This window comes from Ambystoma mexicanum, chromosome 3q, assembly GCF_040938575.1.
Source record: "Ambystoma mexicanum isolate Mex_15411 chromosome 3q, UKY_AmexF1_1, whole genome shotgun sequence".
NCBI lineage: Eukaryota > Metazoa > Chordata > Amphibia > Caudata > Ambystomatidae > Ambystoma > Ambystoma mexicanum.
Genome location: NC_090926.1, coordinates 542,912,762 through 542,938,791, shown reverse-complemented (window position 1 = coordinate 542,938,791; position 26,030 = coordinate 542,912,762). Strand labels below are relative to the sequence as shown.

General features: G+C 48.7%; 1 protein-coding gene across 6 annotated transcripts in view; it reads right to left on the bottom strand.

Moving 5' to 3' along the window:
• SPDL1 (spindle apparatus coiled-coil protein 1) overlaps positions 1-26,030 on the bottom strand; it is a 739,625-nt gene that overhangs the window by 201,175 nt on the left and 512,420 nt on the right. The gene's annotated exons all lie outside the window — the stretch shown is intronic.

Here is a 26,030-nt window from a genome sequence, read left to right as displayed (position 1 = left end):
ACATGTTTACGGACAGAAGAAATGCCTAGCCAGAACTTAGTTTACCAAGCGAATAGGATTAAAGTTTATTTGTAAACACTCTTTATCAAATCAAGGGAAACTGAAAACAGAAAATGAATTCACAAAAACCTAAATAAATAGTCTAGAGTACAAACCTTTTTTTTTTTAACTAAAACTGGTGGCAGAAGTCACTGGTTAGGTATCACACACATTTCAGTCGGAAGAGACGTCCCAAGACCCACAATATTTCCTGGAAAAGTTTTGTCCCATAGACAAGCACATGGTTTAAACTTGCACGTTGCGTGAAAGAGAGCATAACCCAGTTAAAAGAAGCTTTGTGAAGACATACATTTGATTTTCACACAAAGCGAATTCTGAACATAGTAGGAATTGAGAACTGTGTTTCAATCGTACTAAAATAAACACACAAAGATGTGTTTTACGGATATTCTTACAAAAGATAATTATTGTAGAAAGGAATGGAAGAAAATAGGTGATGGAAAGATATTACAAAATGACTGAGAATATATTGTAGTCTTTAGTTGCTGGAGGATGTAGGGCTGAGCAGGCTACAAAAGAATCTATCCGGCTAAATTATCGAGGGCTAGCTCGCAAAGAAGAACAAGTTACTTTCTTATCTGGTAACGTTCTTTCGATGGGATGTTCCTCCGACGTATTCAACATCTTTGACAGGTAATTACCGCAGCACAGCTGCGGTAATTACCTGTCAAAGATGTGGAATATGTCGGAGGACACAATCTCCTCGAAACTCACCTTCAGAATTCCACATCTTTTTAGAAAAATATTTCTTAGCAGAGCTCTCAAATATGGCCTCAAAATGTAGTCGCTACTAGCCACTGCTTAGTTAGAATTGACTCTTGCAGAGTAAACAATGGCCTATTCAGAAATCACAAGGCTTGTGACTTTATGCCTGGCTAGCAACTTGCAGTTTAATTTTTATCCTGTCCCAAACTGTTAAAAAATTGCAAATTCCTCAAACATCCTGTCAATATTTGAGGGAGAAGAAGCTCTAAGAGCAGGAGCAGGTGCAAACAGTGATTGATAAATAAAAAACATTCTCAATTTGGTTCCATGATACATTTCCATGAGCTTGAATGTATTAGCTTAATCACAGGAGTGGATTTTGCACAATCTGGTGAAGTGCTAGATTTTCCAACATAAGATACACTTAGAAAAACATTAATGCATCAACCAAGTACAGGCACATCTAGAGCCGTCTAAAGAATAGCCATTGTATCTGGACTCCTGAAACATGATATCTACCTCGACCTGTCACACGTTTACGGAGGCTGGAGCTATAAAATCAGCAGCTCCAGTGCCACTGGATGGCACACTCGGAGTCTCAATATCACAAAGTTAAGAACTGGAGTTGATCTCTAGCAGATTACAGTTGTGTGACACCTTTGTCAATCCAAGCCAAAAAGATCAAGTTGCTGGGTTCAACAATTCAAAACTCTGCACCAAGTGACTTTGGATCAAACATCACTATAGAGAACCCACAAAATTGATTGGTGCATGCCTCGAGGTGGTGATGTGAACCACTAATCTCCAAGTAAGGTTGTTAGTGAATCACATAGAATAACGAGTGTTAGGCAGAAACCTGTGCAGTTCCCTTAGGGATCACTGCAAAAAGTTTAGGACTACAGGAGTTAGCAGTAAACCCAGTTGGTAGCAGTCTGCACCACCCAGATTTACCTGGTAGCTGTGGCTGAGCAGTCAGACTTCTCTCAAGAAGAGTTAGGCATTATACAGAGCATACACAATAGGGCAGGCAAACACAGTAGAACAAGCAAACACTGACCAGAGCTTTGGTGTAAAAGATATATAATTATTTATTTAAAAACACATCTATAAAAACACACTGGCACAAATATCAAGCAAGTTCAAAAACACAGTCACTAAAGTATATACACTCCCTTAAAAGAATACTAGACAAGTCTTAAGTAAAGCACCACTTATTTTCAGACAGCGGTGAGCGCTTAACGCAGATGGCACTCTAATAATTTGGTTTAAAAGGGAGAGAAAGGCAGAGCATAAATTGAAACAGATCCCAACACTTTCAAAAGAACACAGCAAGAGAGGAAGGCAGAATCAAACCGTGAAGTTAGAGTTCAGAAAGCCAGATCCACTTTAAGAGGATCAGAATGGAATGTGTCCAAGGTCACACGATTGAAAAGTGCACAAAAGTCTCAAAAAGGTTCAGAAAGAAGTTGGACCAAAAGAAAGGGACCAGTTAGATGGTCAAGAGGCCAGCCCAGTCTAGAAGGTTAAGGATTTACTGTCACCTTGTAGCAATCTATAGAAAGGGAGGCCAGGCGGACACAGTACCTTGAAATGGTGAGAACACTCCAGCGGGGGCAGTTGTTCCTGGCAGCGGTTGCGAGTCGGTGCTTCGTCCGGCAGAAGAGACGATCTCGTCGGGGAGGAAAGCAGGAGGTCGTTGTGCTGCCAGGGAAGAAACCAGCCGCGGAGTTTCTCGATTCAAAGGAGCGGTCCTTTCTTTCGCGGTTCAGTGGTAAGTGGCTATCCGGTTTCCTGAGTGCTTGGCATGGGCAATTCGACCACGTCCTGGTAGGGAAAAGGAAAGCAAACTGGTTGTCCCCACCAGCTCAAGGGGAACAGACTCTCCGGCAAGAAGATCTCCTCTGTAGTCGGGAAGTGGTGAGACGGTCCAGCAGGGCTCCACCGGTGGTGTCGTCGTTGCAGGTCGGCTCAGCTTCTACCTCTTCGGATTCTCAGGTCCTGTGGCGACTTCTGAAGTTCCAGTCCCAAAAGCCCTGCTTTTATGCAAGAAACCCCCATTCATTCAGCCTAGCTGTCAATCAAACATGCTAAGTGGTGAGCCGGCCGGATCACCACTTGGGCCAATCACACAAGAGTGCGACTTGAGTTGCCACGGCAACTCAGTCCAGGGTGCCTAAACCCCCTCCCACACGCCCTCTGGTACCCAGACAGAGTGGCACCACTTTTGGAGGCTTCTGTGGAGAAGCCCGCCAAAAAGTGGAACAAAGGGCTCGACTTGGGTTGGAGTCACAGAAGAGAACACAAACGCCATTTTAGAATCGAGGTCTGGCAAAAAATACCAACCGGTAAATTAATATTAAATAAATTACCCGGTGGTATGTTCGAGGCTATAGGAATTAAATAATTAAAGTTGGTAGCCTCGAACAATGGGAAAATCCCATAGAGATATATTCGCGGTCGAATATAAAAAGTAGTATCCACTGCCACCAGCCAAAACTCGATCAGGGGGGACGGAGACGTGCCCCCTCGAATAACAGACCCCGGGGCAATCGAAGTGCCCCGACCAGTACGTCCACAATATGATGGTTTTTACTGGTTTCTGTTCATAATTTGGGACTAGTAAAGCCAATGGTGACTTTACATGCCCTGGGAGACAGTAGTCAGTCCCAGGGTATGGAGTCTATGGTGGGGTGTCACTATGACACCCCTGTGTCACTGCTCTGAGGGTGCTGTGTAACACACATAGTAAAAACACATGGGACCCTATGGAGTAAAAGACCCCATAGGCCATAAAACACTTTAAACAGTCAAAGAAACCCCTCAAATCATGTCCAAGAGTGTGAGGAAAAGAGTCGCACTCTTGGCAGGAGAAAAAAACAAACTCCAGAACTCCAGCAAAGCTGCTGGGGGACTCACTAGGTTAGGAAATTCAGGCTAAACAGAGAATTCTCCCTAAAAACGAGACCAAAGAATCAGGTGGCGCTGCCTGTCGATTGAATGAACCCAGTTACTATGCTTCTAGCGATAAGCAGATCTTGGCCTGGAAATTCCTAGCCCTCACACAACACCTGCAATGGCTTGGTGAAAAAGAAAAGGCAAGACTAATTAAGTATTCAGTTTTGGGCGCACATGATTTCACATGAATACTAGCGCTTCAGGATTGGTACAAAGTTCAAAGCCTCCAAGGAGCCCACTAGTAATCTGCCCCATATACACCAAACAATAAATGGATCAAAAAGGATCGAGAAGAGGTAACATTGTCAACTTTTCAGAAGGCAAGGAACTTATTCTTCCAGCACAAATTCATGATCTGGAGAAAGACTGCAGCAGAGGTATCAAAAATATTTTGGAAACTAAGGAGAACATAACTGGTTTGAGCATACAAAGTAATTTTGTAAGACTGTTCAAACAGTACTTTTACTACAACAGAATAGAAGCTAAAATGTTTTTTGAAAGTATGTAGGCAAACCAAGATAGTACCTCGCAAATATGGATTTAAATAAACCACCCAGTGCCCACTAACAGGCCTCCTAAAAATAGCCAAAAACCAACAAAATGTGTCCCCACAGGTTGCAGTCCATCGGTGATGCAGTGTAGCTATTACCTATATACACTTCATTTTCTCTGAACATAAAGAGCAAAACATTTTTGAGAGTGAAGGATCACTGCTTTCTTGGTGGGCTAGTCTGTAATTCCAGATGGTGTTCTGGTTTTATCTATCTGTTCAAACTAACATCTTATATGTACATAATGGCAAAATTAATGCCATTATCAAAATCATTTCCTTCAGTTTTGTCACTTGACTGAACATAAGCTATGTTGCTTTTGCCCATTCCCCCGAGGACATCCAATGGTGGGTAATTGATATTTTGAAAAACAGTTCTAACCCACAGAGAGCATTGAATAACAAAGAATCCTAATGGATTCACTGTTTGCGAACCCTCGATAAACAAAGAGGCCTTAATGAAGAAGTTCCCACTTACCAATTACAGCCGTGAACTCCGGTATCTACAGCAGCCAATACCCATCCCAGCTAACACACCAGAATCCACTCACCAGAGGTTGGAAGCTGGGGCCAAATACAGCGACTGTGACAGACTGCTGTGGCTGTTAGCAGGTAGAGCTCATTCGAAACAGGCTGAAGAGGTGACCAGAAGGAGTTGCACAAGGAACTGGAGCGGAAAAAAAGTCTAAGTGGGAACAGAGGAGGCTGGGAATAGTAAAAGTCCAGATCAAAGACAGAGGAGGCTCGGACAAGGAAGGGATGGAAGCCAGAGGAGAGAAACAAGGGACTGGGGAGAAATAAACCCAACAGGTTGATGGGGGTCAGGAAAGGCAATTCAATCTAGCGAACTGGGACACAGATGACTCAGAAGGTTGGTGAAGAAAAGGTTAAAAGGTTTGGGGTGAAGAAAGTCCAGAAGGCAGGAATTTGAGGGTCGCTGACAGCAAGGGGGGAAAGTAGTCAAGAAGAGAGGGCAGGAAGGACCTAGAAAGTGTTTTGACTGGGAATACTCACAGAAAAGGAAAGGGAGAGGCAGAGTATGTGGTTGAGAGAACATTAGAAGAGACAGGCTGGAGAGCAACCTCAGGGCTGGAAGCCGAGAAATGCGCGGCTTCCGTTGAAGCAAAAAAGCTGAAAATGCAGGTGCAGGCGTCTTGTACAAGTGGAAGATCTTCCAACTTCTAAGGATGGCTGAAGCAAAGTAGCCCAGGAAAGATCTGGCTAGTCCACCAGTTGTCCCAGGCACAGTTTGAAAGTCTCAGAAGGCACAGATCCTTGAGTAGCGGTCAAGACTGGTTGTTCCCACTGGTTCAGGGGTCGAAACACAGACAAGAGTCTTCTTGAGATAAGGCAGAAGAGCAGGGCTTCATCAGATCTTCACTGGAGTTGGTTCTGGTGAGCTGCAGGGGTCGTCCTCTGGTCATCAACTGGCTGCTATTCTTCGTAGAGGACTTGTTCCAACGATGTTCTGTTGAATGGCTGCAAGAGCCATCTTTTTATCCAAGATTTGGGCTTGTAGCTCACCCAAGCCCACATATGGTAAGGATGTGCACCATTCAAACAGTCAGTGGCTATTTAGCTACTGGCCATCCCATCAGGCCAGCAGCAGACATTCAGGTACCTGGTTGTGTAATGGGACCAGACCCTTCCAACCCCACACCCGGGATTCATACAGAAACTCTCCCTTAGCATGCAGATGCAGCATCCTTCCCTAGGAAAGAACATTCCAGATAGAGTATTCCCTGACCTGTGAAGGCAGGAAGAAGACCAAAGAATAATATGGCCAAATGTCAAGCAAAAAGTTTGTGGCACAGCAATAGGGCGCTAGTAGTAAATGCAAAAGTGCACAAGTACAAAGTATGACAAACGGTAGAGAAATATCTGCTGCCACCAGTTCATCCTAGGCACATTGTAAAGTAACCATAAAGCCATTAAAGAAAAAAGTTTTCTAATCACACTTCACTTTAAGGTGATGTGTGCAATTGTAACAATTCAAGTAAAGCACAGAGGAATGAAGCCCTCATTAGGAGGTTGCTTGTAGTACTTACAGTTTCCGCTTCCCGATATCCTGGTAATACTGGAATATTACGGGCAGCGGTGGAATGGTAAGTTCCCTTCCCGTGGAGTCCAAAAGGACTCCACAGGAATGGGAACACTGAAGCACCAGCACAGTTAGCAACGGTTCCGGTGCTTCAGTGATTTATCTGCCAGTAGAGGCCTGATCTACCGGCAGGTCAGGCCTGTCGGTATTTCACAGCCCCTGCCGGCAGACTCGGGAGTGAGCAGGTCTGGATAAGGTGCCGGGAACGTTGTTCCCGGCACATTATTTACGGAAAGGCTCACTCCTGAGGAGGGCCATAGTCTCTCAGTACTAATAGTCTTATTGACTAATCAGCTTCCCCATATTAATGAGAAAAAAGATAAGGGAAGTAAAGCAGAAGGCTTTAAGGACCTCCAAATAGTCAGGAGAGGAGTCTAAACAAAGCATAAAGAAAGGGTGTCCCATAGAATCCTGTGGGAGGAAAGCAGCAAAAAGAAAAGTGTTCCTAACAGAAAGATACAGAGTCCATGTTTAGGTGTTACTAAGAGAGGCAGATGATTGAGAAACTAATAGGAAGGAAGAGGAATTGCTAGAGGGGTGGGTATATGATATGATATGGCATTTATAACGCGCCGATACACAAGTGTTTCAATGCGTGACGAGGCAAGGGAGGGGAACAAAGATTGCGCAAGTGGGTGGGAAGGTGGCAGGGACAGTGCAGTACATGGGAATAGATAAAAAAGTAAGTGACGGCCATCAGGTGGCAAGTGCAAGAGTAAGTGCACACATCAGGTGTCAAGGGCTGGTAGGGGGGACTGTAGGGATACAGAATAGTCCCCAAGTGCGGGTTATACCAGGCGGGCAGTGCAGGAGTGTATCGCTGGCGGGGGAGGGACCTGGGCCCGAGATCAGAGGGTATCCAGCTAGCCAGTGCTGTTCTGTTTACAGCCAGGAGGTCAACAGAGGAGGGAAAAATGCAGAAGGAAAGAGAAAGGTTTTGAGGTGCTTGCAGAACCAGAGATGATTCTCCTCAAGTTTAAGGAAGGCAGGGAGGCTGTTCCAAAGGGAGGCACCAGCCGACGAAAGAGATCTACCACCAACTCGTTGCTTGGAGAAGCGATTGACCCTGAGGGCGTTGGAGGCGGATGAGCAAAGAGCTCGAGAGGGAAGATATTTAGGAAGAGAGAGTTGAAGGTATTGAGGCCCCAGGCTCCAGAAGGCCTTGTGGATGATGCAGAGGGTTTTGAACTTAATCCTTGCAGCCACTGGGAGCCAGTGCAGAGATTTCAGTCATGGAGAGATACGATCCCTGGGCGTGAGGCCAAGGACAAGTCTCGCAGTCGTGTTCTGGATAAGTTGCAAAGGGCGGAGAGTAGAAGCAGGCAGATTTAGAAAGAGGCTGGTGCAATAGTCCAGCTTAGAGAGAACCAGAGCTCTGGACACAGTGAGCTTCTGGGGGAAGGAGAGGAAAGGAAGAATACCTCTGAGGAGGTGCAGCTGGTAGTGTGACTTCTTAGAGATGTCAGAGATGTGAGGAGAGAAGGAGAGTGTGGAGTCGAAGATGACCCTGAGGTTTATTGCCTTGCAGGTGGGGAGCAGGAAGAGGACAAGATTGGCCGTCCTGAGAGCTACAGGAAAGGAGGGAATGGGTGTGCAGATGAGGAGAATCTCAGTCTCACTGGCATTAAGGCAGAGGTCATTGGCGGCACACCACTGCTGGATAGCAGACAGACAGAGATGAGGGAAGGAGAGGAGGAGGCCGAGGGTAGCCTGAACATGAGCTGGGTGTCATCCGTATAGCACTGTAAGTTGGGGCAGAGAGCGGCGATGCGGTAGGCAAGGAGTGCCAGGTATTGGTTGAAAAGCCCGGGAAAGAGGTTAGACCCCTGGGGGACACCACAGGTAGACAAAAAGATAGCAGAGAGGAAGGACCCAAGTTGGACCTGGGAGGGCCGGTCAGAGAGGAAAGAAGTCAGCCAAACCAGAGCTTGACCAGTGATACCCAGGTTATCACGGATACGGTTGAGTAGGATGGCATGGTTGACAATGTCAAAGGCCGAAGAGAGATCAAGCAGGATTAGGGCGCAGGGGGTGTTAAGAGTCAAGGTTGGAGAGCAGGTCTTCATGGATGCTCAGGAGAGCAGTTTCCGTGCTTTTGGCAGCTCTGAAGCAAGATTGATGATCATGAAGACAACCAACAGATTCAGTGTGAAGATTAAGCTGGGAGATCGCCAGTTTCTCCAGAAGCTTGCCCAGGAAGGAGTGATGGAGATTGGGCGATAGTTAGCCGGGCAAGAGGGATCCAAAGAGGGTTTCTTAAGAAGAAGGTGCACAAGGGAGTGCTTCAGGGGGGATGGGAAGACTTCAATGGCGAAGGAGTGATTGCAGAAATCAGCCAGGGCAGGTGCCAAGGACTCAATGTGGTCCTTGATAGTTTTGGACGAACAGGGGTGAACCTGTTTCGACGAACAGGGGTGAACCTGTTTCGACGAGACATTCATAGATCAGACTTGTCTAGAAACATTGTGTGCAGAGAACAGGGGAAAGGCAGAGAAGGAGGGAGGAGAGGTGGCTGCAGAAGGGCCAGATGAAGAGAAGGGAGTAGGGGGAGGGAGGTGATAGGAGGAGAGTGTGGATAGGATGTCCTGAGTTTTAGAGATGAAGTGAGAAGAGTGCAGAGGGCCTGGGAGTGGACAGGAGAGGTAGAGACAGCGGCATGATTGGCCAGTTCCTTGCAGAGTTCAGCTGCATAGACGCAGGCTTGGATACCAGCTCTCTTCTTGGTTAGGACAGAGAGCCGGTATTGCATTTGCAGCAGGCGGCAGGCCAGTTTGTCAGAGGATGTACCTGAAGCACGCCAATTCCTCTCGGCTACCCTGCACTTGCGTTTTAGGGTGACGAGGTCTGAGTCGTACCAGAAGTTGCACTTGATTTTGGCCTTCAGGCGGATTCTCATGACAGGGGCAAGGATATCAAGAGTGTCAAAGATAGCAGAGTGGAGCGTGGAGAGCCTGTGCCAGGGTGAGAGTCAGCCAAAGGGGGGTGGGGGGGGGGGGTGGTAAGGTGGCAGCGAAAGCCACAGCTGACACGTGCTTCATGGGTTGGATGACCGAGAAGGTGGGTGGCAGTGATGGAGGTGGCTTGGCCTGAGGGGTAGGGAGGGTGAGAGGAGAGGAGAGGAGACCGTGATCACTCCATGAGAGAGGAGTGGAGAGAGGGAAAGAGAGGGGAAGGTCCGAGGAGATCAGAACATCCAGAGTGTGCCCTGCAGAGTGAGTTGGGTCAGAGGGGAGAATAGTGAGTGAGAGCGTTGCAGAGGTCGGAAAGAGTCCAGAGGGAGGACAGGAGGCATCCAGGTGGATGTTAAAGTCTCCGAGAAGGAGGAGTTGAGTGGTTGAGGCCAGGAGTGAGGAGGAGAGGTCCACCCACTCAGAAAGGAAGGAGAAGGAGATCTGGCCCGGTGGCCGAGAGTAGCCACAGCAAGGGAATGGCTAGGGGAGAGAGAGTCTGCAGATGAGGCATTCAAAAGAGGAGCAGGCCTGCATAGGAGTGACAGAGGCAGGAATCCACTCGGGGTAGATCAGGGCTACACCCCCACCAGAGCGGTTGGACCTGGGCAGGGAGAGGATCTTGTAGCTATTGGGGAGGAGAGTGTCAAACCCTGTGACAGAGCTGGCCGTGAACCATGTCTTGGTGAGACCGAGGACATCAAGGTCAAGTTCTTCCAGAAGGCGGCAGATATCAGAGGAGTGTTTCACAGCAGAGTGAGAGTTTAGAGTGGCACTATGGAGAAGATTGCCATCCTTTGAAGGACTTCCTGGGAGGGGTACAGATCAGAGATACGCCCTTCGGAGGTGTAGAGGGAGCCCAAGAGTGGGAAGCGAGGGAGGGAGAAGGTGGCCAAGGAGGAGGCAGAAAGAGGAGGCAAGGTATTCAAGGAAAGGGGAGAGGGGACAGCAGGAGAAGAAAGGAAGTTGATGAGGCGCAGGAAGCGCCTATCGACGAGGTGAAGGTTGGCTTGAGGCCCTTGGACCAAGACGGTCCCATTAGAGTAAACATTAATGATGACCTTAGAGGAATGGAAGGAGGCCTGGAGGGCGTCCCAATGGGTGCCACCATTAATGGGGGAAGAGGAGAAAGGAGAGAGCACAGAGACCATATGAAGGGTCCATAGGTCTGGTGAAGGAACGACAAAGAGGATGTCAGTGAGAGTATCCTTGGAGGAGGCACTGGTGTCGGTGTCAGCGATAGGGAGGCCTGGGTTGGAGACCAGGATGTCCTTTTTAAACTTCTTCCTACCAGATTTAGAGACAAGGAGATCGGAGTTGCCCACAGACAGTTGTGGCAGGCAGTGTGGCGTGGCATGAGCTGGTGAATTTGGAATGATGTACTGACAGTAAAATGAAGCAAAAGGTAGAGGTAAAGGAGAAGATGATCAGGAGGTGGGTGGAGAAATAATCGCATAGTGGAGTGGAAAGGAGAACAGAAAGTTGGGCACTAGAAAGCCAGGACTCAAGGCCTGGGAGACGGAAACTGTGAGCCCTAAAGAAACACAGAGACAGACTAGGGTAGCCTTCTGTGTTCCTGTGCCCCATCAGATCCAAGCCACCACCAACTACAGAGAAACCACTGAACGCAGTCTTGATGTCCGGGAGGAGACTACTTCACCATCTACAAAGGACATCAAACACTAACAACAGTTTTCTTTAAAACCCACATGAGCAAAAACCCAAGAAGCCAAGAGAGGAATCGGGAGAGATGAACACGTTACTTACCCATGGCAACGTTCTTTCGGTTGGATGTTCCTCCCATGTATTCTTCAACTTTTGATATCCCCATTTCCAGCTTTAGCTGCTTCTGTCGATTTTTCCAGCAAAGGGGCGCTGCACGTCGATGCATGTCGACTCGATGTCCCTCGAAGGCCTCCGTCTCGATATCGACATCATCACTGGGATATAGCACGCACAGCAACAGTTGTCTCAAGTACAGTTTTTGTGCGTATTCCCAAGTTTCTCTTGGATGTACCTTACGCCAGACAGTTACTCACCCTGAAAGAACGTAAAATGCTATAACAAGGAAATTCTACTGCGGATAGGCTGGGATGGCCGATGAGGAATGCGCGGGAGGGACATCCAATCGAAAGAACGTTACCACAGGTAAGTAACTTGTTCTTCGAATGGATTGCGTCCTACTACATATTCCTCATCGGACTGCCAAAGCAGTGTTTGCATTTTAGGAGTTCCTTATTGGTGTGTGTACCGAATGTAACACTGCCTTCCCAAATCCACCTTCCCGGCCTGAGGTAGAATCCAGACTATAATGCTTTATGAATGTGTAGACTGAGGACCATGTGGCTGCCGCACAAATATCCTGATTTGGGACTCCCCTCTGTAAGGGAGAGGAAGTAGCCATGCTCCTGAATGAATTAGCTCTGAGGCCCTCAAGAGGATATTTTCCAGCTAATCTGTAGCATTCAGAAATTATTAAAATGATCCACCTGGATAAGGTTTGTTTTGTGCTGCCGTACCCAACCTATGGCCAGTGTAACCAATGAAAAGTTGATCATCCTGTCTTGACTTAGACATCTTGGATACGTAGAAGCCAAGTGCACGCCTTGGGTCAAGCCTGTGTAAGCTCTCCTTTTCCTTTCCAGGATGAGGTGGAGGATAAAACGACAGAAGTATGACTTTTTGAATTAAATGAAAATCAAACCATTTTTGGTAAAAATGTGAGTTTAACCTTAAGGACCACTCTATTAAAGGAAATTGTATAAGGAGGATTGCAAAACAAGACTTGAAGTTCACTGACCCTACGGGTTGATTTAAGAGCAACCAAAAGGATGGTCTTCAGAGTTAGCAATTTTAGAGGACAGGAATGAATAGGCTCGAAAGGAGCACACATGAGAAATTATAAAACCAAGTTGATATCCCAAACCGGGACTTGAAACGGCATCTTAGGGAATGCATTTGTCAATCCTTTCAGAAATTGTATCAATAGTGGTACTTTGAAGAAAGTTACTTCTTCAGAGGAGCGATTAAAAATAGATAGCGCTGCTAGATACCCTTTAATTGTGCCAACCTGGAGCACCAGATTAGCCAGGTGTAACAAGAAAGATAAAACCATTGTGTGCTGCATGTAGAATGGTCCACATTCTTATGCCTGCACCAGCTGCAGAACTTGTTCCAACAGCAGCAGTATAAGGATTTCGTTGCTGGCCGTCTGGCCGAAAGCAAAATCTCCATTACGTTCTCTGGGAGGTCCCAATCCTTATATCTCAACCTCTCAGAAACCAGGCATGTAGGTTGAGTGTCTTCACCACTGGATCCAGGGCAGATGGATATGTCCAGAAGGTGTGGGAACCACGTCCTCCTGGCCCAATCCGGCGCAATTAGGATCATGGATTTCCCAAACTTTCTCAACCTCCAGATCACTTGAAGAATAACGGGGACTGGAGGAAACGCTTACAGAAGTGGAACTTCCCAGTCCACCACAAACGTGTCTCCTAGAGCTCCTCTTGGGAGAATTTCCCTTGAGCAGAACAGTTCACACTTATGGTTGACACTGGTCGTGAACAGATCCACTTGAGGGGTTCCCGAAAGGGAGAAGATCTCTTGAAGGAGTTCCTGAGCTAGTTCCCAATTGGGGGAGACTGTGCACCGCTTGCTCAGAGCATCCGCCGCCGTGTTCTGCACTCCGGCTAGGTGAACTACTGATAGGGAGATTCCTTCTTGAATTGCCCAGAACAAGAGCTGCATTGCCCCTCTGCACAGTGGTAGTGACCCTACACTCTCCTGTTGAGGTAGTACATGGCCAATGTGCTGTCCGTCATTATCAGAACGTTCTTTCCCCGTACAGAGGGCAGAAAGGCCTTTAGTGCTAGTCTAATTGCCCTCAACTCCAAAAGGTTGATGTGTAGTTTGGACTCTGATGGAGACCAACAACCGCCGATTGTCACATCATTGGTTTTACGCCCGTAACTACCGTTATCTCTGCTCATGGTTGCCAGAAATGTTCTCCCTTCAGAATGTTTTTCTTGCAGGCCCATCACAGAAGATCCTGTGCAACTCTGCTCAGAACCTGAAGAAGGTCTGACATCCTGCCTGAGAATTGGGACCATTGAGTCCTGAGAGCCCATTATAGATTTGATTTGATTTATTGAGTGCCTTACACCAAGGCGCTGTACAATGGCACTACAAATACAGAGAAATATCAACAATTAACATTGTGAGCAAGAATACAACTTGAATCATTCTACAAAACAGTGCAAGGAGCAATTAACTGAGAGGGGGGAAGAGGAGTGGGGATAGGAGTGTTGAGGGGGGCAGGAGAAGGATAGATGTAATGGGAGAGGGGAGAGAGGAATTAAAAGAGGTGAGAAACAGGGGGGGAATGGAGAGGGTAGGGGGGGCTTCAAGGTGGGGAATGGAGAAGGAGGGATTTAAGGGAAGTGCGAAATGAGGTGAAGGTAGAGGAAGAGCGGATTGGGAGGGGGAGAGAGTTCCAGTGCAGTGGAGCAAGAAGGTGGAACGAGTGGAACCGGGAGGAAGCACAGGGGGAAGGAGGTACAGTGAGAAGGAAGTGGTCAGCGGAACAAAGGGAGCGAGAGGGGGAGTAGAAGGAGAGAAGGGAGGAGAGATAAGGAGGAGCAAGACCATGGAGGGATTTGAAAACAAGGCAGAGAAAGTGGAATTTTAGTTGTAGGTGGAAAGATAGCCAGCCAAGGTGAGAGAGCGAAGAGGAGATGGAGTCGCGGGAGGTAAGAAGACAAAGGGTACGAATGGCAGAGTGGTATATGGATTTAAGAGGGGCAAGCTGCGAAGAGGGAATTCCGAAGAATAGAGAGGAGCAGTAGAAGAGGCAGGAAAAAATGAGCGAGGAAATTAGTAGTTTGGTAGCATGGAATGTGAGAGAGGAGCGGATTTTGCGAATATTGTAGAGGTGGTATCGGCAGTTGCGGGAAATGAGTGAAATGTGTTGCGAGAAGGAGAGAGAGGAGTCAAATAGAATGCCTAGATTGCGAGCATGGGAGGAGATAGGGAGATCGGAGGGAGGAAAGTGGTTAAAAGGGGGAGGAGAGGGAGAGGGAAGAGTATTAGAGGGGAAGAAAAGGACTTCGGTTTTATCGTGTTGAGGGAAAGAAAGTGGGAGGACATCCCGTTCTTGATGGCTGTGAGACAAGAGGAGAGTTTAAGATGGGAGATCAGGTGTGAAGGAGGAGAAAGAGAGAAAGAGCCGAGTATCATCAGCATAGAAATGATGGGAGATGCCAAAGGAGGAGATAACAGGGGCGATAAGGGAGGTGTAGAGAGAGAAGAGGAAAGGACCAAGTACAGAGCCTTGAGGAACACCGTAAGTTAGAGGAAAGGAAGGAGAGGTCTGGCCTCCCCATGAAACAGCAAAGGAACGGGCAGAAAGATAAGAGGATAGCCATTTTAGAACAGGTCCTTTGAATCCAAAGGAGGAGAGAGTGAGGAGTAGGAGTGGGTGATCGACAGTGTCAAAAGCAGCAGAGAGATCAAGGAGAATAAGAATAGAGGATTGTTTAGCGTGACGAGCGGAGAGGAGTGAGTTGAGAATAGCGGTGAGAGCAGTTTCAGTGGAATGTTTGGGACGGAAGCCAGATTGGAAAGGGGGAAGGAGAGAGGAAGTAGAGACAAAGGAGGAGAGTTGAGAGTAGGCAAGGCGTTCAAGGAGTTTAGAAAGGAAAGCCAGAAGAGAGATAGGTCTGTAGTTAGCAGTGATCAGTGGATCAGCAGAGAGTTTTTTAAGAATAGGAATAATCGTTGCGTGTTTGAAGGCAGAGGGAAAGGTAGATGAGGAGAGGCAGGAGTTGAAGAAAGTGGTAAGGGAAGGGATAATGAGAGGATAGATCTTAAGGATGAGAGCGGAGGGGAGAGGGCCAGAGGAGGCCGACGTGGGGTGGGCTTTGGAAAGAAGAGAGGAGATATCAGAAGGGGAAACAGCAGAGAAGACAGACATGATGAATAGAGATCTCATTCTCAGGCGAGCCTCTGGCACCAGAAGAATGCAAGATGCCATGAGGCCGAGCAACCTCAAAAATCGAAGGCCAGAAGATGCTGGAATTTGGTGACCATCTGCAGAATGTCTAGAGCCCTCACCTCGGGTAGCAAAGCTTTTCCCAAGGATGCATCTAGGACTGCCTCGATGAATTGGAGCTTTTGAGATGGTATCATGTGAGACCTCTTGTAATTGAGGGAGAAGCCCAGCGTGTGGATAGAGTGGCAGTTTATGCAGAGATGTTCCAGAAGCAGTTTGGGAGAACGGGCCAGATCACCCAATCGTCCAGGTAGGGGTAGACGTGAACCCCCCCTCTCCTAATACTTGCTGCCATCGCCGTCATCAGCTTGGTGAAAAACCCTTGGGGCAGAGGTCAGCCCAAATGGCAGAACTCAAAATTGATAATGAGAACCGCCAATAGTGAACCTCAGGTACCTTATGTGCTTGTGATGGATTGGCACATGAAAGTAAGCATCCTGAAGGCCCAATGATACCATCCAGTCCTGAAGCTGGAGGGCCTGAAGGATCTGAGAAAGGGTAACCATCTTGAACTTGTCTTCCTGAGGAACTTGTTCAACTCTCTTAAATCCAAGATGGGTCTCAATCCTCTGTTCTTCTTGGGGATTAGAAAGTAAGGAGAGTACCAATGCTTGTTCCTCTGCGCTACAGGTATTGGTTTAATAGTCAGAATTTCCTGCACAAGGATCGGGTCTGGAATTTTGAATTAGTTGTTCCCCGGTGGATGATGCGGAGGCCTTTTCAGAAAGGGAAAGCAGTAACCCTGGGCTGCTGTTTCCAATGCCCATGCACCTGAAGTAACAACCCGCCATTCTTGCAGATAATGTGAGAGTCTGCCCCACCGGGGTTATGTGGACAAAGGCGTCACAGAGGTTTTGAGGCTGCCGATATGGCGGCTGAGGGTAAAGCAGCCGTTGCCTGGGGCGGTCCTAGCATCTCTTCCCCGTCCACCATGGGGAAATCTTCTCTGACCTCTTGATTCAGCAATCCTCTCCCTCTTCCAACTGAGGAGTAATAGCGAAAGGACTTACCCCCTCCAAGCTGTTCTAGTGGGGCGAGTTTGTGGCTGTCTGATTGCAGCACCAAGGGATTTGGCTGCCGCTTTGGGGGTCTGCAGCTTCTCCAGGCTCCCATCAGCCTTGCTGCCAAATAAATGTGTGCCGTCAAAGGAAATGTGAAGAAGTCTCGATTGCACATCCGGAGCAAAACCAGACTTTCTTAGCCAGGCAAATCTGCGCATTACAGTGCTAGCCACCATAGAGTCCCAACCATTCTGAAGGGATTTGCACACTGCGTCCGTTAGCCAGAAACCTGTGCAGTTCCCTTAGGGACCACTGCAAGAAGTCTAAGACTACAGGTGTTAGCAGTAAACCCAATTGGTAGCAGCCTGCACCACCCAGATTTACCTGGTAGCTGTGGCTGAGCAGTCAGACTTCCCTCAAGCAGAGTTGGGCAGTATGTAGAGCCTACACATTAGGTACAAAAAGACAGTAGCACAAGCAAACACTGACCAGAGCTTTGGTATAAAAGTATATTATTATTTATTTAAAAACACACTTGTAAAAATACACTGGCACTAGAAATATATACACCTCCCTCATTGAATAATTCGACAAGTCTAATTTAAGACACCACTTATTTGCAAAACAGAGGGGAGCGTGTAACCTTAGATGGCACTCCAATAATTCAGTTTAAAAAGGGAGAGAAAAGGCAGAAAAAGGAAAACACACAATACCAACACTTTTAAAGAACCACAGCAAGTCAAGAAAGGCAAGGTCTACTGTAGAGCAAAAAGTTCATAGGCCAGGCCCACTCTTGGAGAGAGCAAGGCGGAATGTGCCCAAGATCACACAGTTGAAGTACACTTTAAAAAAGTCTTTGCAGATAGTTCAAAAAGGAGTTAGATCAGTTCAGAAAGGTAATGTTAATGGGTCCGGGGTCACCCCAGGGTAGAGAGTCAAGGATTTACGGGACACCATGAACAGTCTGTTGCAAGGGAGACCAGGCGGGACACAGTACCTGAAAGGGCGAGAAAGCTCCAGCGGGGGCAGTTGTTCCTGGCAGCGGGTGCAAGTCGGTGCTTCGTCCAGGGGAAGAGAAGATCTCGACGTGGAGGAAAGCTGGAGGTCGTTGCACTGCCAGGGAAGAAACCGGCCGCAGAGTTTCCTGGTTAAAATGTACTACCCTTTTATTCGCGGTGGTGGTGAAGCGTGGCTATCCGGCCGCCGGGGTGCTTGGCACGGGCAATTCGACCAGGAGAATATCCAGGAAGGGGAAAAAAGGCGAACTGGTTAACCCCACCAGCTCGAAGGAAGAAGACTCTCCTGGAAGAAGATCTTCTCTGTTGTTGGGAAGTGGTGAGTTCGGTTCAGCAGGGCTCCACAGGTGGTGTCGTCGTTGCAGGCCGGCTCAGCTTCTCCCTCTTCAGATTCTTTAGGTCCTGTGGCGACTTCTGAAGTTCCAGTCCCCAAAGCCCTGCTTTTAGAGGCTCTAAGAGACTTCGCTACCGCTTTAGAGGTCGGCAGCTTGTCCAAAGTTTCATCTGCCTTGATGCCAAACAACCTCAAGCCGTCAAATGGCATATTGAGAAGTCCGGCCTGCACATCTAGTGCAAAACCTGACTTTCTCAGCCACGCGAATCTGCGTAGCAACGTACTAGATGCCTTGGACCTGCTGATACTGTCAGCAGTGTCCAAACCTGATTGGAGGCATTCCCCCATAGCCTCCTTTCCGTCCTTAACTATGGCTAGGAAACCTTCCCGTTCCTCACTATCAGGGATATGCTGTCATACAGTCCCACAGGGTGTATGTAAATCTTACAAGGGTGCAAGTTACATTTGTAGATTTCAGTGCCATGCTACCTAAAGAAAAAAAATCTTACGGGACCGTGAGTCCATTTCTTTTATCATCCCTATCCGGGGGAATTGCTGAGTATGCTGCATTCCTAGTAGACGTGGGCATCTGAACTACTAGACGTTCAGGCGATTGATGTTTTCTTAAATATTCAGGGTCTGAAGAAGACGGCCTGTTTTTAGATGTGAATTTTATTCATTGTTAGGGAGAACTCTCTGTTTAGGCTGAATTTCCTAACCTAGTGAGTCCCCCAGCAGCTTTGCTGGATTTTTGGGGTTTATTTTTTTCTCCTGCCAAGAGTGAGACTCTTTTACCCTCACTCTTGGACATGATTTGAGTGTGTTTCTTTGAATCTAGAAGTGTTTAATGGGCTATGGGGTCTTTTACTCCATATAGGGTTTCATGTGTTTTTGTGATGTGTGTTACACAGCACCCTCCGTGCAGTAACACAGGGGTGTCATAGTGACCCCCCAGTATAGACGCCATACCCTGGGACTGACTTCTGTCTCCCAGGGCATGTAAAGTCACCATTGACTTTACTAGTCTTAAATTCTGAACAGAACCAGTACAAACCATCATATTGTGGACGTACTGGCTGGGGCAATTCGATTGCCCCAGGGTCTGTTAGTCGAGGGGGCACATCTCCGTCCCCCCTGATCGAGTTTTGGCTGGTGGCAGTGGATACTACTTTTTATATTCAACCGCGAATATTTTCCTATGGGATTTCCAATTGTTTTAGGCTACTATCTTTATTTAATTATTTAAGGTAGCCTCGAACATACCGCCGGTTTATTTAATTAATATTAATTCTCTGGTTGGTATTTTTTGCCAAAACTTGATTCTAAAATGGCGTTTGTGTTCTCTTCTGTGACTCCAACCCAAGTCGAGCCCTTTGTTCCACTTTTTGGCGGGCTTCTCCACAGAAGCCCTCCAAAGTGGTGCCACTATGTCTGGGGTACTTAGGAGGGGTGGAGGGGAATGTAGGCACCCTGGACTGAGTTGCCTAGGCAACTGAAGTCGCACTCCGTCCTGATTGGCCCAAGTGGTGAGCCGGCCGGCTCACCACTTAGCATGTTTGAGTGACAGCTAGGCTGAGTGAATGGGGGTTTGCTGCATAAAAGCAGGGCTTTGGGGACTGGAACTTCAGAAGTCGCAACAGGACCTAAGAATCCGACGAGGGAGAAGCTGAGCCGACCTGCCACGACACCACGACCGGTGGAGCCCTGCTGGACCGTCTCACCACTTTTCCCAACGACAGAGGAGATCTCCCGCCGGAGAGTCTTCTTCCTTTGACTGGTGGGGATAACCATTTTCACCGTCTTTTCGCTTTCCCGACGTATTTCGTGGCCGCCTGGCCCGTGCTAAGCACCCCGGCAACCGGGATACCACGTTTTACCACGACCGCGAGATAAAGGTACCACCTTTTACCGGAAAACTCTGCGGCTGGTTTCTGCCCTGGTAGTGCAACGACCTGCATCTTTCCTCCACGTCGAGATCCTCTCCTGGACGACGCCGCAAATTGCAACCACTACCAGGAACAACTGCCACCGCTGGAGGATCCTTCCCACTTAAGGTACCGTGTCCCGCCTGGCTTCCCTTGCAACCGACTGTACGGGGTCGATTTAGCCCCCGGCTTTCGAACCTGGGTTAGCCTGGGACACTGTGGCTAAACTTTTCTAAGCCTCTCTAAACTCTTCACTTAACCCTCTGCAAGACTCTAAGCCTAGTGTAACTGTGTGATCTTGGGCGCATTTGTGCTCTGCTCTCTCTCAGAGTGGGCCCAGCCTTTGGACTTTGCCTCACCAGTGACTTTTTGCTCTCTGCCTTGCTAATGGTGTTCCTGAATCGTAGAGTGGTGTAATCCTGCCTATTCTGTCTTTTTCCCTCCCTTTTTCACAACCTTAGTATAGTGCAATCTAGTTAAGCGCTCACCTCTATATGGAAATAAGTGGTGTCTTACTGTGATTTTCTAATAAGGGAAAAAGGGGTGTATATATCATAATAGTAACGGTGTTTAGAATATTTTACAATAAGAGTCCTGGAGTGTTTCAACTGGTTGTTTATAAATAAATAATTATATACTTTGATACCAAAGCTCTGGTCAGTGTTTGCTTGTATTATTGTATCTGAGTGCCTATTGAGTATACTTTACATACCGCCTAACTCTTCTTGAGGGAAGTCTGACTGCTCAGCCACAGCTACCAGGTAAATCTGGGTGGTACAGACTGCTACCAAGTGGGTTTACTGCTAACACCTGTAGTCTTAAATCTTTTGCAGTGGTCCCTAAGGGAACTGCACAGGTTTCTGCCTAACATTCATTGCAGGAGCTGAATCAGGGTTTTCCCATGCAGCATTCACCTTCCTTTGCAAAGCTATGTGAAAAGGAAGTACTGGGTCTTGTTGAGGTCCCCCCGAAAGCATGTCTGTCATATCATCCTCTTGGTAAGCCAGGGAATTTCTGTTCCATCCCACACATTCTGTTACTCTATTCATTAATTTCCTTTATCCTGAATCTGCATGATCAGCAGGGTCAGGTTTTTCAAATTCATACTCTTGAGATATGTCCAGCCCACTTGCTGTTTATAAGCACTCATACAGGTATGCCATATTTGAATGAGGGTCAATTAACTCCTCAGGGACTTCCCTTGTCCCAAACTTTACACCAGCCGGTGAAATATCCTCTTCCTCTATGGATTTCTCCTCATAAATGGAGGACATGGATTTGAAAAAATCCTGTCTATTTTCCTAATGGAAAATCTTCTCCGGTAGCATAGACCTTACCTTCGGCACAGCAGTCGATTTAGTAATGGGAATAAACGAAGACGTCGACAATGGCATTGATGGCGTCAACGTTAACGATAAAGGCTTCGATACAGTCAAAGGAGCCTTTGATATCGTCCAAGTAGTTATCGACGACGTCGAAGGAATCTTCGACACCGTACTCGATTTAAGAGTCTTCAAGTGGCTTGTCAACACCTTGGACTCAGACGTCTTTGAGAAAAGATTCGAGGTAGCCTTCGATGTCGATTTTAATGGCGGATGAGTATCCAACACCATTTTGTCGAGTTTTGCCTCTGGTTTTTGCACTGGTAGGCATTTCTTGTGAGGCGTCGGGGAGGATCCCCTCGACGATTTTTCATCGGATGTTTTCGTTTTAGTTCTTCCACTGTCACTTTTAGCATGAGCAGGTGCATGGCTTTCAATAGACTTCTTTGAGGGGGTCTGGGCCGCATTCTCAAAGATTTTTAACACTGAGGTTCTGAAGGCCTCCCACTTCTTCAGAGAATCAAGTTTGGAATGGCAGGTGAACCTCCTCTGAAGACGTCAAAGAAGAAGGAGACCGGTGTCGCCTTTTCTTTGATTTTTTTTAAACATGTTTATTTTTGATGGACACACCAGAGAAAAGTAAATTACAACATACTCTTTCATGACAATCTATACAGCTCATTGATCATCTCCTCGCCTACCAACCTCATTCCCGTCCCCCCTCAGTTAATGTCCAAATCTTGTTCTTCTGTCCGTTGTATCATCTACGTGCTCCCAGCCGTTAGAGCTTTTGCTACCGCTCGTGGCTTAAAAGTTAGTGCTGGATAGCTCTGGTCATAGTCTATTATTGAGGACCAAATGTTCGTGAAGCGGTGAAGGAGGCCTCTGTTTGCCACCGTGATCTTTTCTGCGACAAAAATGTCCCAGAGTTTCAGCCACCATAGGATCATCAGGGCTCCCTCTGGCGATTTCCAGGTTCGTGCCACCGTGATTTTAGCAGCCAGGAGCAGGTGAGTAAGGAGGGTGGCTCTTCTACCCGATCTTGGGTATATGCCTGGGATCGGGGCTCCTAATAGAATTGATTCTGGCTCCAAGGGCAGCTTTATCTCAGTTATGTCTGCTATGGTGGCGATGCATTGGGCCCAGAAGTTTGCAACCACTTGGCAAGACCACCACATATGAATGAACGATCCCTGTAGGCCGCATCGACGCCAGCATCGAGGGTCCACGGCTGGGTTGAAATGATGCAGTCTAAGCGGCGGGTAGTACCATCTTAGAAGTAGTTTATGGGCACACTCACGATTAGTAATGCAGAAGGAGGAGGCACGCGTGCGAGACCAAATGTCTGACCAGACCTGGTCTTCTATTGGGTGTCCTAGGTCTGTTTCCCATTGGTTCATGTAGGTTGCTCTAGCGACGAGAAGATTTGTCTGCAACAGCTTGTACATTGCTGAGATTCAACCTCAATGTGGGGGATCTGCGATTGTCAGCTCTGTAGGGTCTAGATCTTGTGTCGCTGCCTCGTATGTTGCTGGATGGGAACACCAATGCCATAGTTGCGCATATGTGAATCTTGTCTGTTTCTGCCAGGCCAAAGGTGTTTTTGCATTGTTCAAAGGTGAGTGGCCGATTCCCCTCAAAAAGCTGGCTTAGGGATCCAATTCTTAAAGTGCACTAGGTGGGTTCCTGGGGAGAACGCCGGGTTATGAAATACCGGAGAAGCTGGGCCCAGGCCTGTGGGGATTCCCCTCTGTTTACATGTCCATTCCCAGGCTTTTAAAGTCTGCTTAGTGGAAGAGAGGATGGTCGGCCAAGTTCTTCGGAGGGCAGGGGGAAGCGGAGGGGGAGGGGTAAGCGGGATTGTTCAATCTCGACCCATCTAGGTCTGTTCGAACTTATCGTCCAGCCTTCAGTGTGAGCCAGCTGGGCCGCAATCTGGTATTTCTGGAGGTCTGGGACTCCTAGGCCTCCTAAGTTCGGACTGCTCAGCATCGTCCTGAGCGGGATCCTTAACTTTTTACCTTTCCAGATGAAGCGTAGTACCTTCCTCTGGCGGCGCAATAGTGGGGACCGAGGGATCTAAACTGGAATGGCCGAAAAAGTGTAAAGCAGCCGTGGGAGGAGGTTCATTTTACATGCCGCTATACGGCCCAATAGCGAGATCTCCTGTGAGAGCCAGCGAGTGAGGTCTTCCTCCAAGGTCTTGAATAGTGGCTGAAAATTCACTTGGTAGGTATCTGCCGGTCGGGCTGTGGTCTGTACTCCTAGGTAGGGGATGGACTTTTCGCTGAGTTGGATCGGACAGAGGGCTCTGAAGGAACAAGTTACTTACCTGTAACTGTTGTTCTCCAGCATGGGTCTGGCATGGATTCACATGCTCATATTCCCCGTCGTCAGGCTGGGAATCCTCGATAAAGAAAAAACCAGTATCAGTTTCGTTTCTGATCTGTCTTTCGTAGTAGTAACCAATCACTGGTCTCTGCGTCATACTAACCACAGCCAATGACTGCCCTCTACCTAAGCCCCGCCTCTGGCAGCCATCTTCAGATTTGGAAGCACATGAAGTGGCAGTATGACCAAGTGAAGAGCCGCAGAGGGGTAGGCGGGAGGGTTCGCATGTGAATCCATGCCAGACCCATGCTGGAGAACAACAGTTACAGGTAAGTAACTTGTTCCTTCTCCAGCATGGGGTCTGGCATGGATTCACATGCTCATGAATAAAGAATACATAGCAGTACACACATGCACAACCACGGAAGGTGGCAAAGGCTCAACATTAAGCATTACATCCAACTCAACATTAAGCAATCTTACCTCCTCACCAGGCTCACCTCAGGCGAACAGGTTGCGCAGCACTGCTTGGCCGACCCTGGACTCCTCCCTGGAATCCCGATCGACGCAGTAGAATTTCGTGAAGGTGTGCGTCGACCTCCACGTAGCAGCCCTGCATATGTCCAGCAGGGGCACACCAGATAGGAACGCCGTGGTAGCTGCGATCGCTCTGGTGGAATGGGCTCTCGGACGGCCAGGCAGCGGTCGGTTTGCCAACCGATGACAGTACATGATACAGCCGGAGAGCCACCTGGAAATGGAAGCCTTCGAGAGAGCCTTCCCCTGATTGACAGGTCCAAAGTTCACAAAGAGTTGTGACGTCTTCCGAAAACACTTTGTGCGGTCCACGTAGAACTTCAGCGCTCTAGCCACATCAAGCGAGTGCAAAGTCCTCTCAGCCGGCGACGAAGGCGACGGGAAAAAAACAGGCAACACCAAGGGTTCGTTGAGGTGGAATTCCGACGGCACCTTGGGCATGAAGGAGGGGTGCGTCCTGAGCACCACCCTCGTGTCATAAAAAGTCAAGTATGGTGGCTTGCAAGATAGGGCCTGGATCTCTCCCACTCGTCGTGCGGAGGTGATGGCCACAAGAAACGCTGTTTTCCACTTCAGGAACTTCAACGGGGCCGAGTGCAGAGGCTCGAACGGAGGTCCCATGAGCTTGGTCAGCACCACGTTGAGCTCCCACGCCGGGGCCGGAGCCTTCACCGGCGGGAACGATCTGAACAGTCCCTTCATGAACTCTTTCACCAGACGATGAGACCACAAGGACGTCCGCCCCGTGGTTCTGGTGTATCGGGAGATCGCAGCAAGATGAATCTTGATGGACGCGTGCGCCAGTCCAGCCTTGGCCAGCGTCAACAGGTACGGCAGTACTTGGGGAGCCGTAATCCTTAGAGGGTTAATCTTCTGTGCGTGGCACCAGACAGAGAACCTCTTCCATTTGTGTCCGTAGCATTTAAGAGTCGAGGACGCCCTGGCCTTTGCAAGAACCTCTCTGCAGTCGGCCGGTATATCGTATCCTCCAAACTCTAGCGCTGCAGGAGCCAGGCCTGCAAGTTCAGCGACTTCGGGTCGTGGTGGAGGATGGCGCCTCCTTCCCTGGAGAGCAGATCCGCGTCCACTGGCAGCTTGATTGACGGGGACGCTGACAAGTCCAGAAGGTCTGGGAACCATATCTGCCTCGGCCACGCAGGTGCGACGAGGATCATCCTGCACCGTGACCTCTTGAGCTGGTTGATGAGCCGGATCAGCAGTGGCAGTGGAGGGAACACGTACAGAAACAGGCCTTCCCAGGGGAACGAGAAAGCATCGCCCATGCTCCTCGGCTGGGGAAACCTGCTGGCGAACCTCTGGCACTTGGAGTTCGTCGCCGTCGCGAACAGGTCGATCTGCGGTGTGCCCCACCGTCGGAAGAGGCGATCCACTAGATCCTGCCGTAGTTCCCACTCGTGGCACGAGCGCAGCTCCCTGCTGAGTGAGTCGGCAATGGTGTTTTTTATCCCTGCCAGATGAAACGGCACCAGAAACATCCTTTGGGCGACGACCCAATGCCACAGGTCCTGCGCCTCCTTGGACAGTGCTGGGGACCTGGTCCCGCCCTGTTTCCTGATGTAAAACATGGTGGTGGTGTTGTCGGTGAAGATCCTCACCACCTTGCCCTTGAGGGACGGAAGGAAGGATCTGAGGGCCCAAAACACTGCACGGAGCTCCAGGACGTTGATATGGAGGGACTTCTCCGTCGGGAGCCAAAGGCCTCTCGCGTGCAGATTTTCGGTGTGCGCTCCCCACCCTTCCAGGGAGGCATCCGTGGTCACTGTCTCCTGGTGGCCTGTGGCCTGGAAGTCCATGCCCGCCGTCAGATGCGCGCTGGTGCCCCACTACCGGATCGCTCGTCAGAAACTCTCGTCGAGTGTGATCCTCTCCTCAAAGTCGCCCGTCGTTTGGATCCAGCGCGCGTCCAGGAACTCCTGCAACGGGCGCATCCGGAGCCTGCACATGGGAATGAGGTAGATGCAAGAAGACATCATTCCGAGGAGGGACTTGATGGACCTCACCTTGGCCGCGTCGGCAACCAGCATCCGCTGTACCTTGCCCAGGATGGCCCTGGTCCTTTCCTCCGACGGGGAGGCCAGAAGGGACACTGTGTTGAGCTTCGCTCCCAGAAACAGTGCGTCTTGCGCGGGTACCAGGTGGGACTTCGCATAGTTCACGGAGAATCCCAGGTCCGTG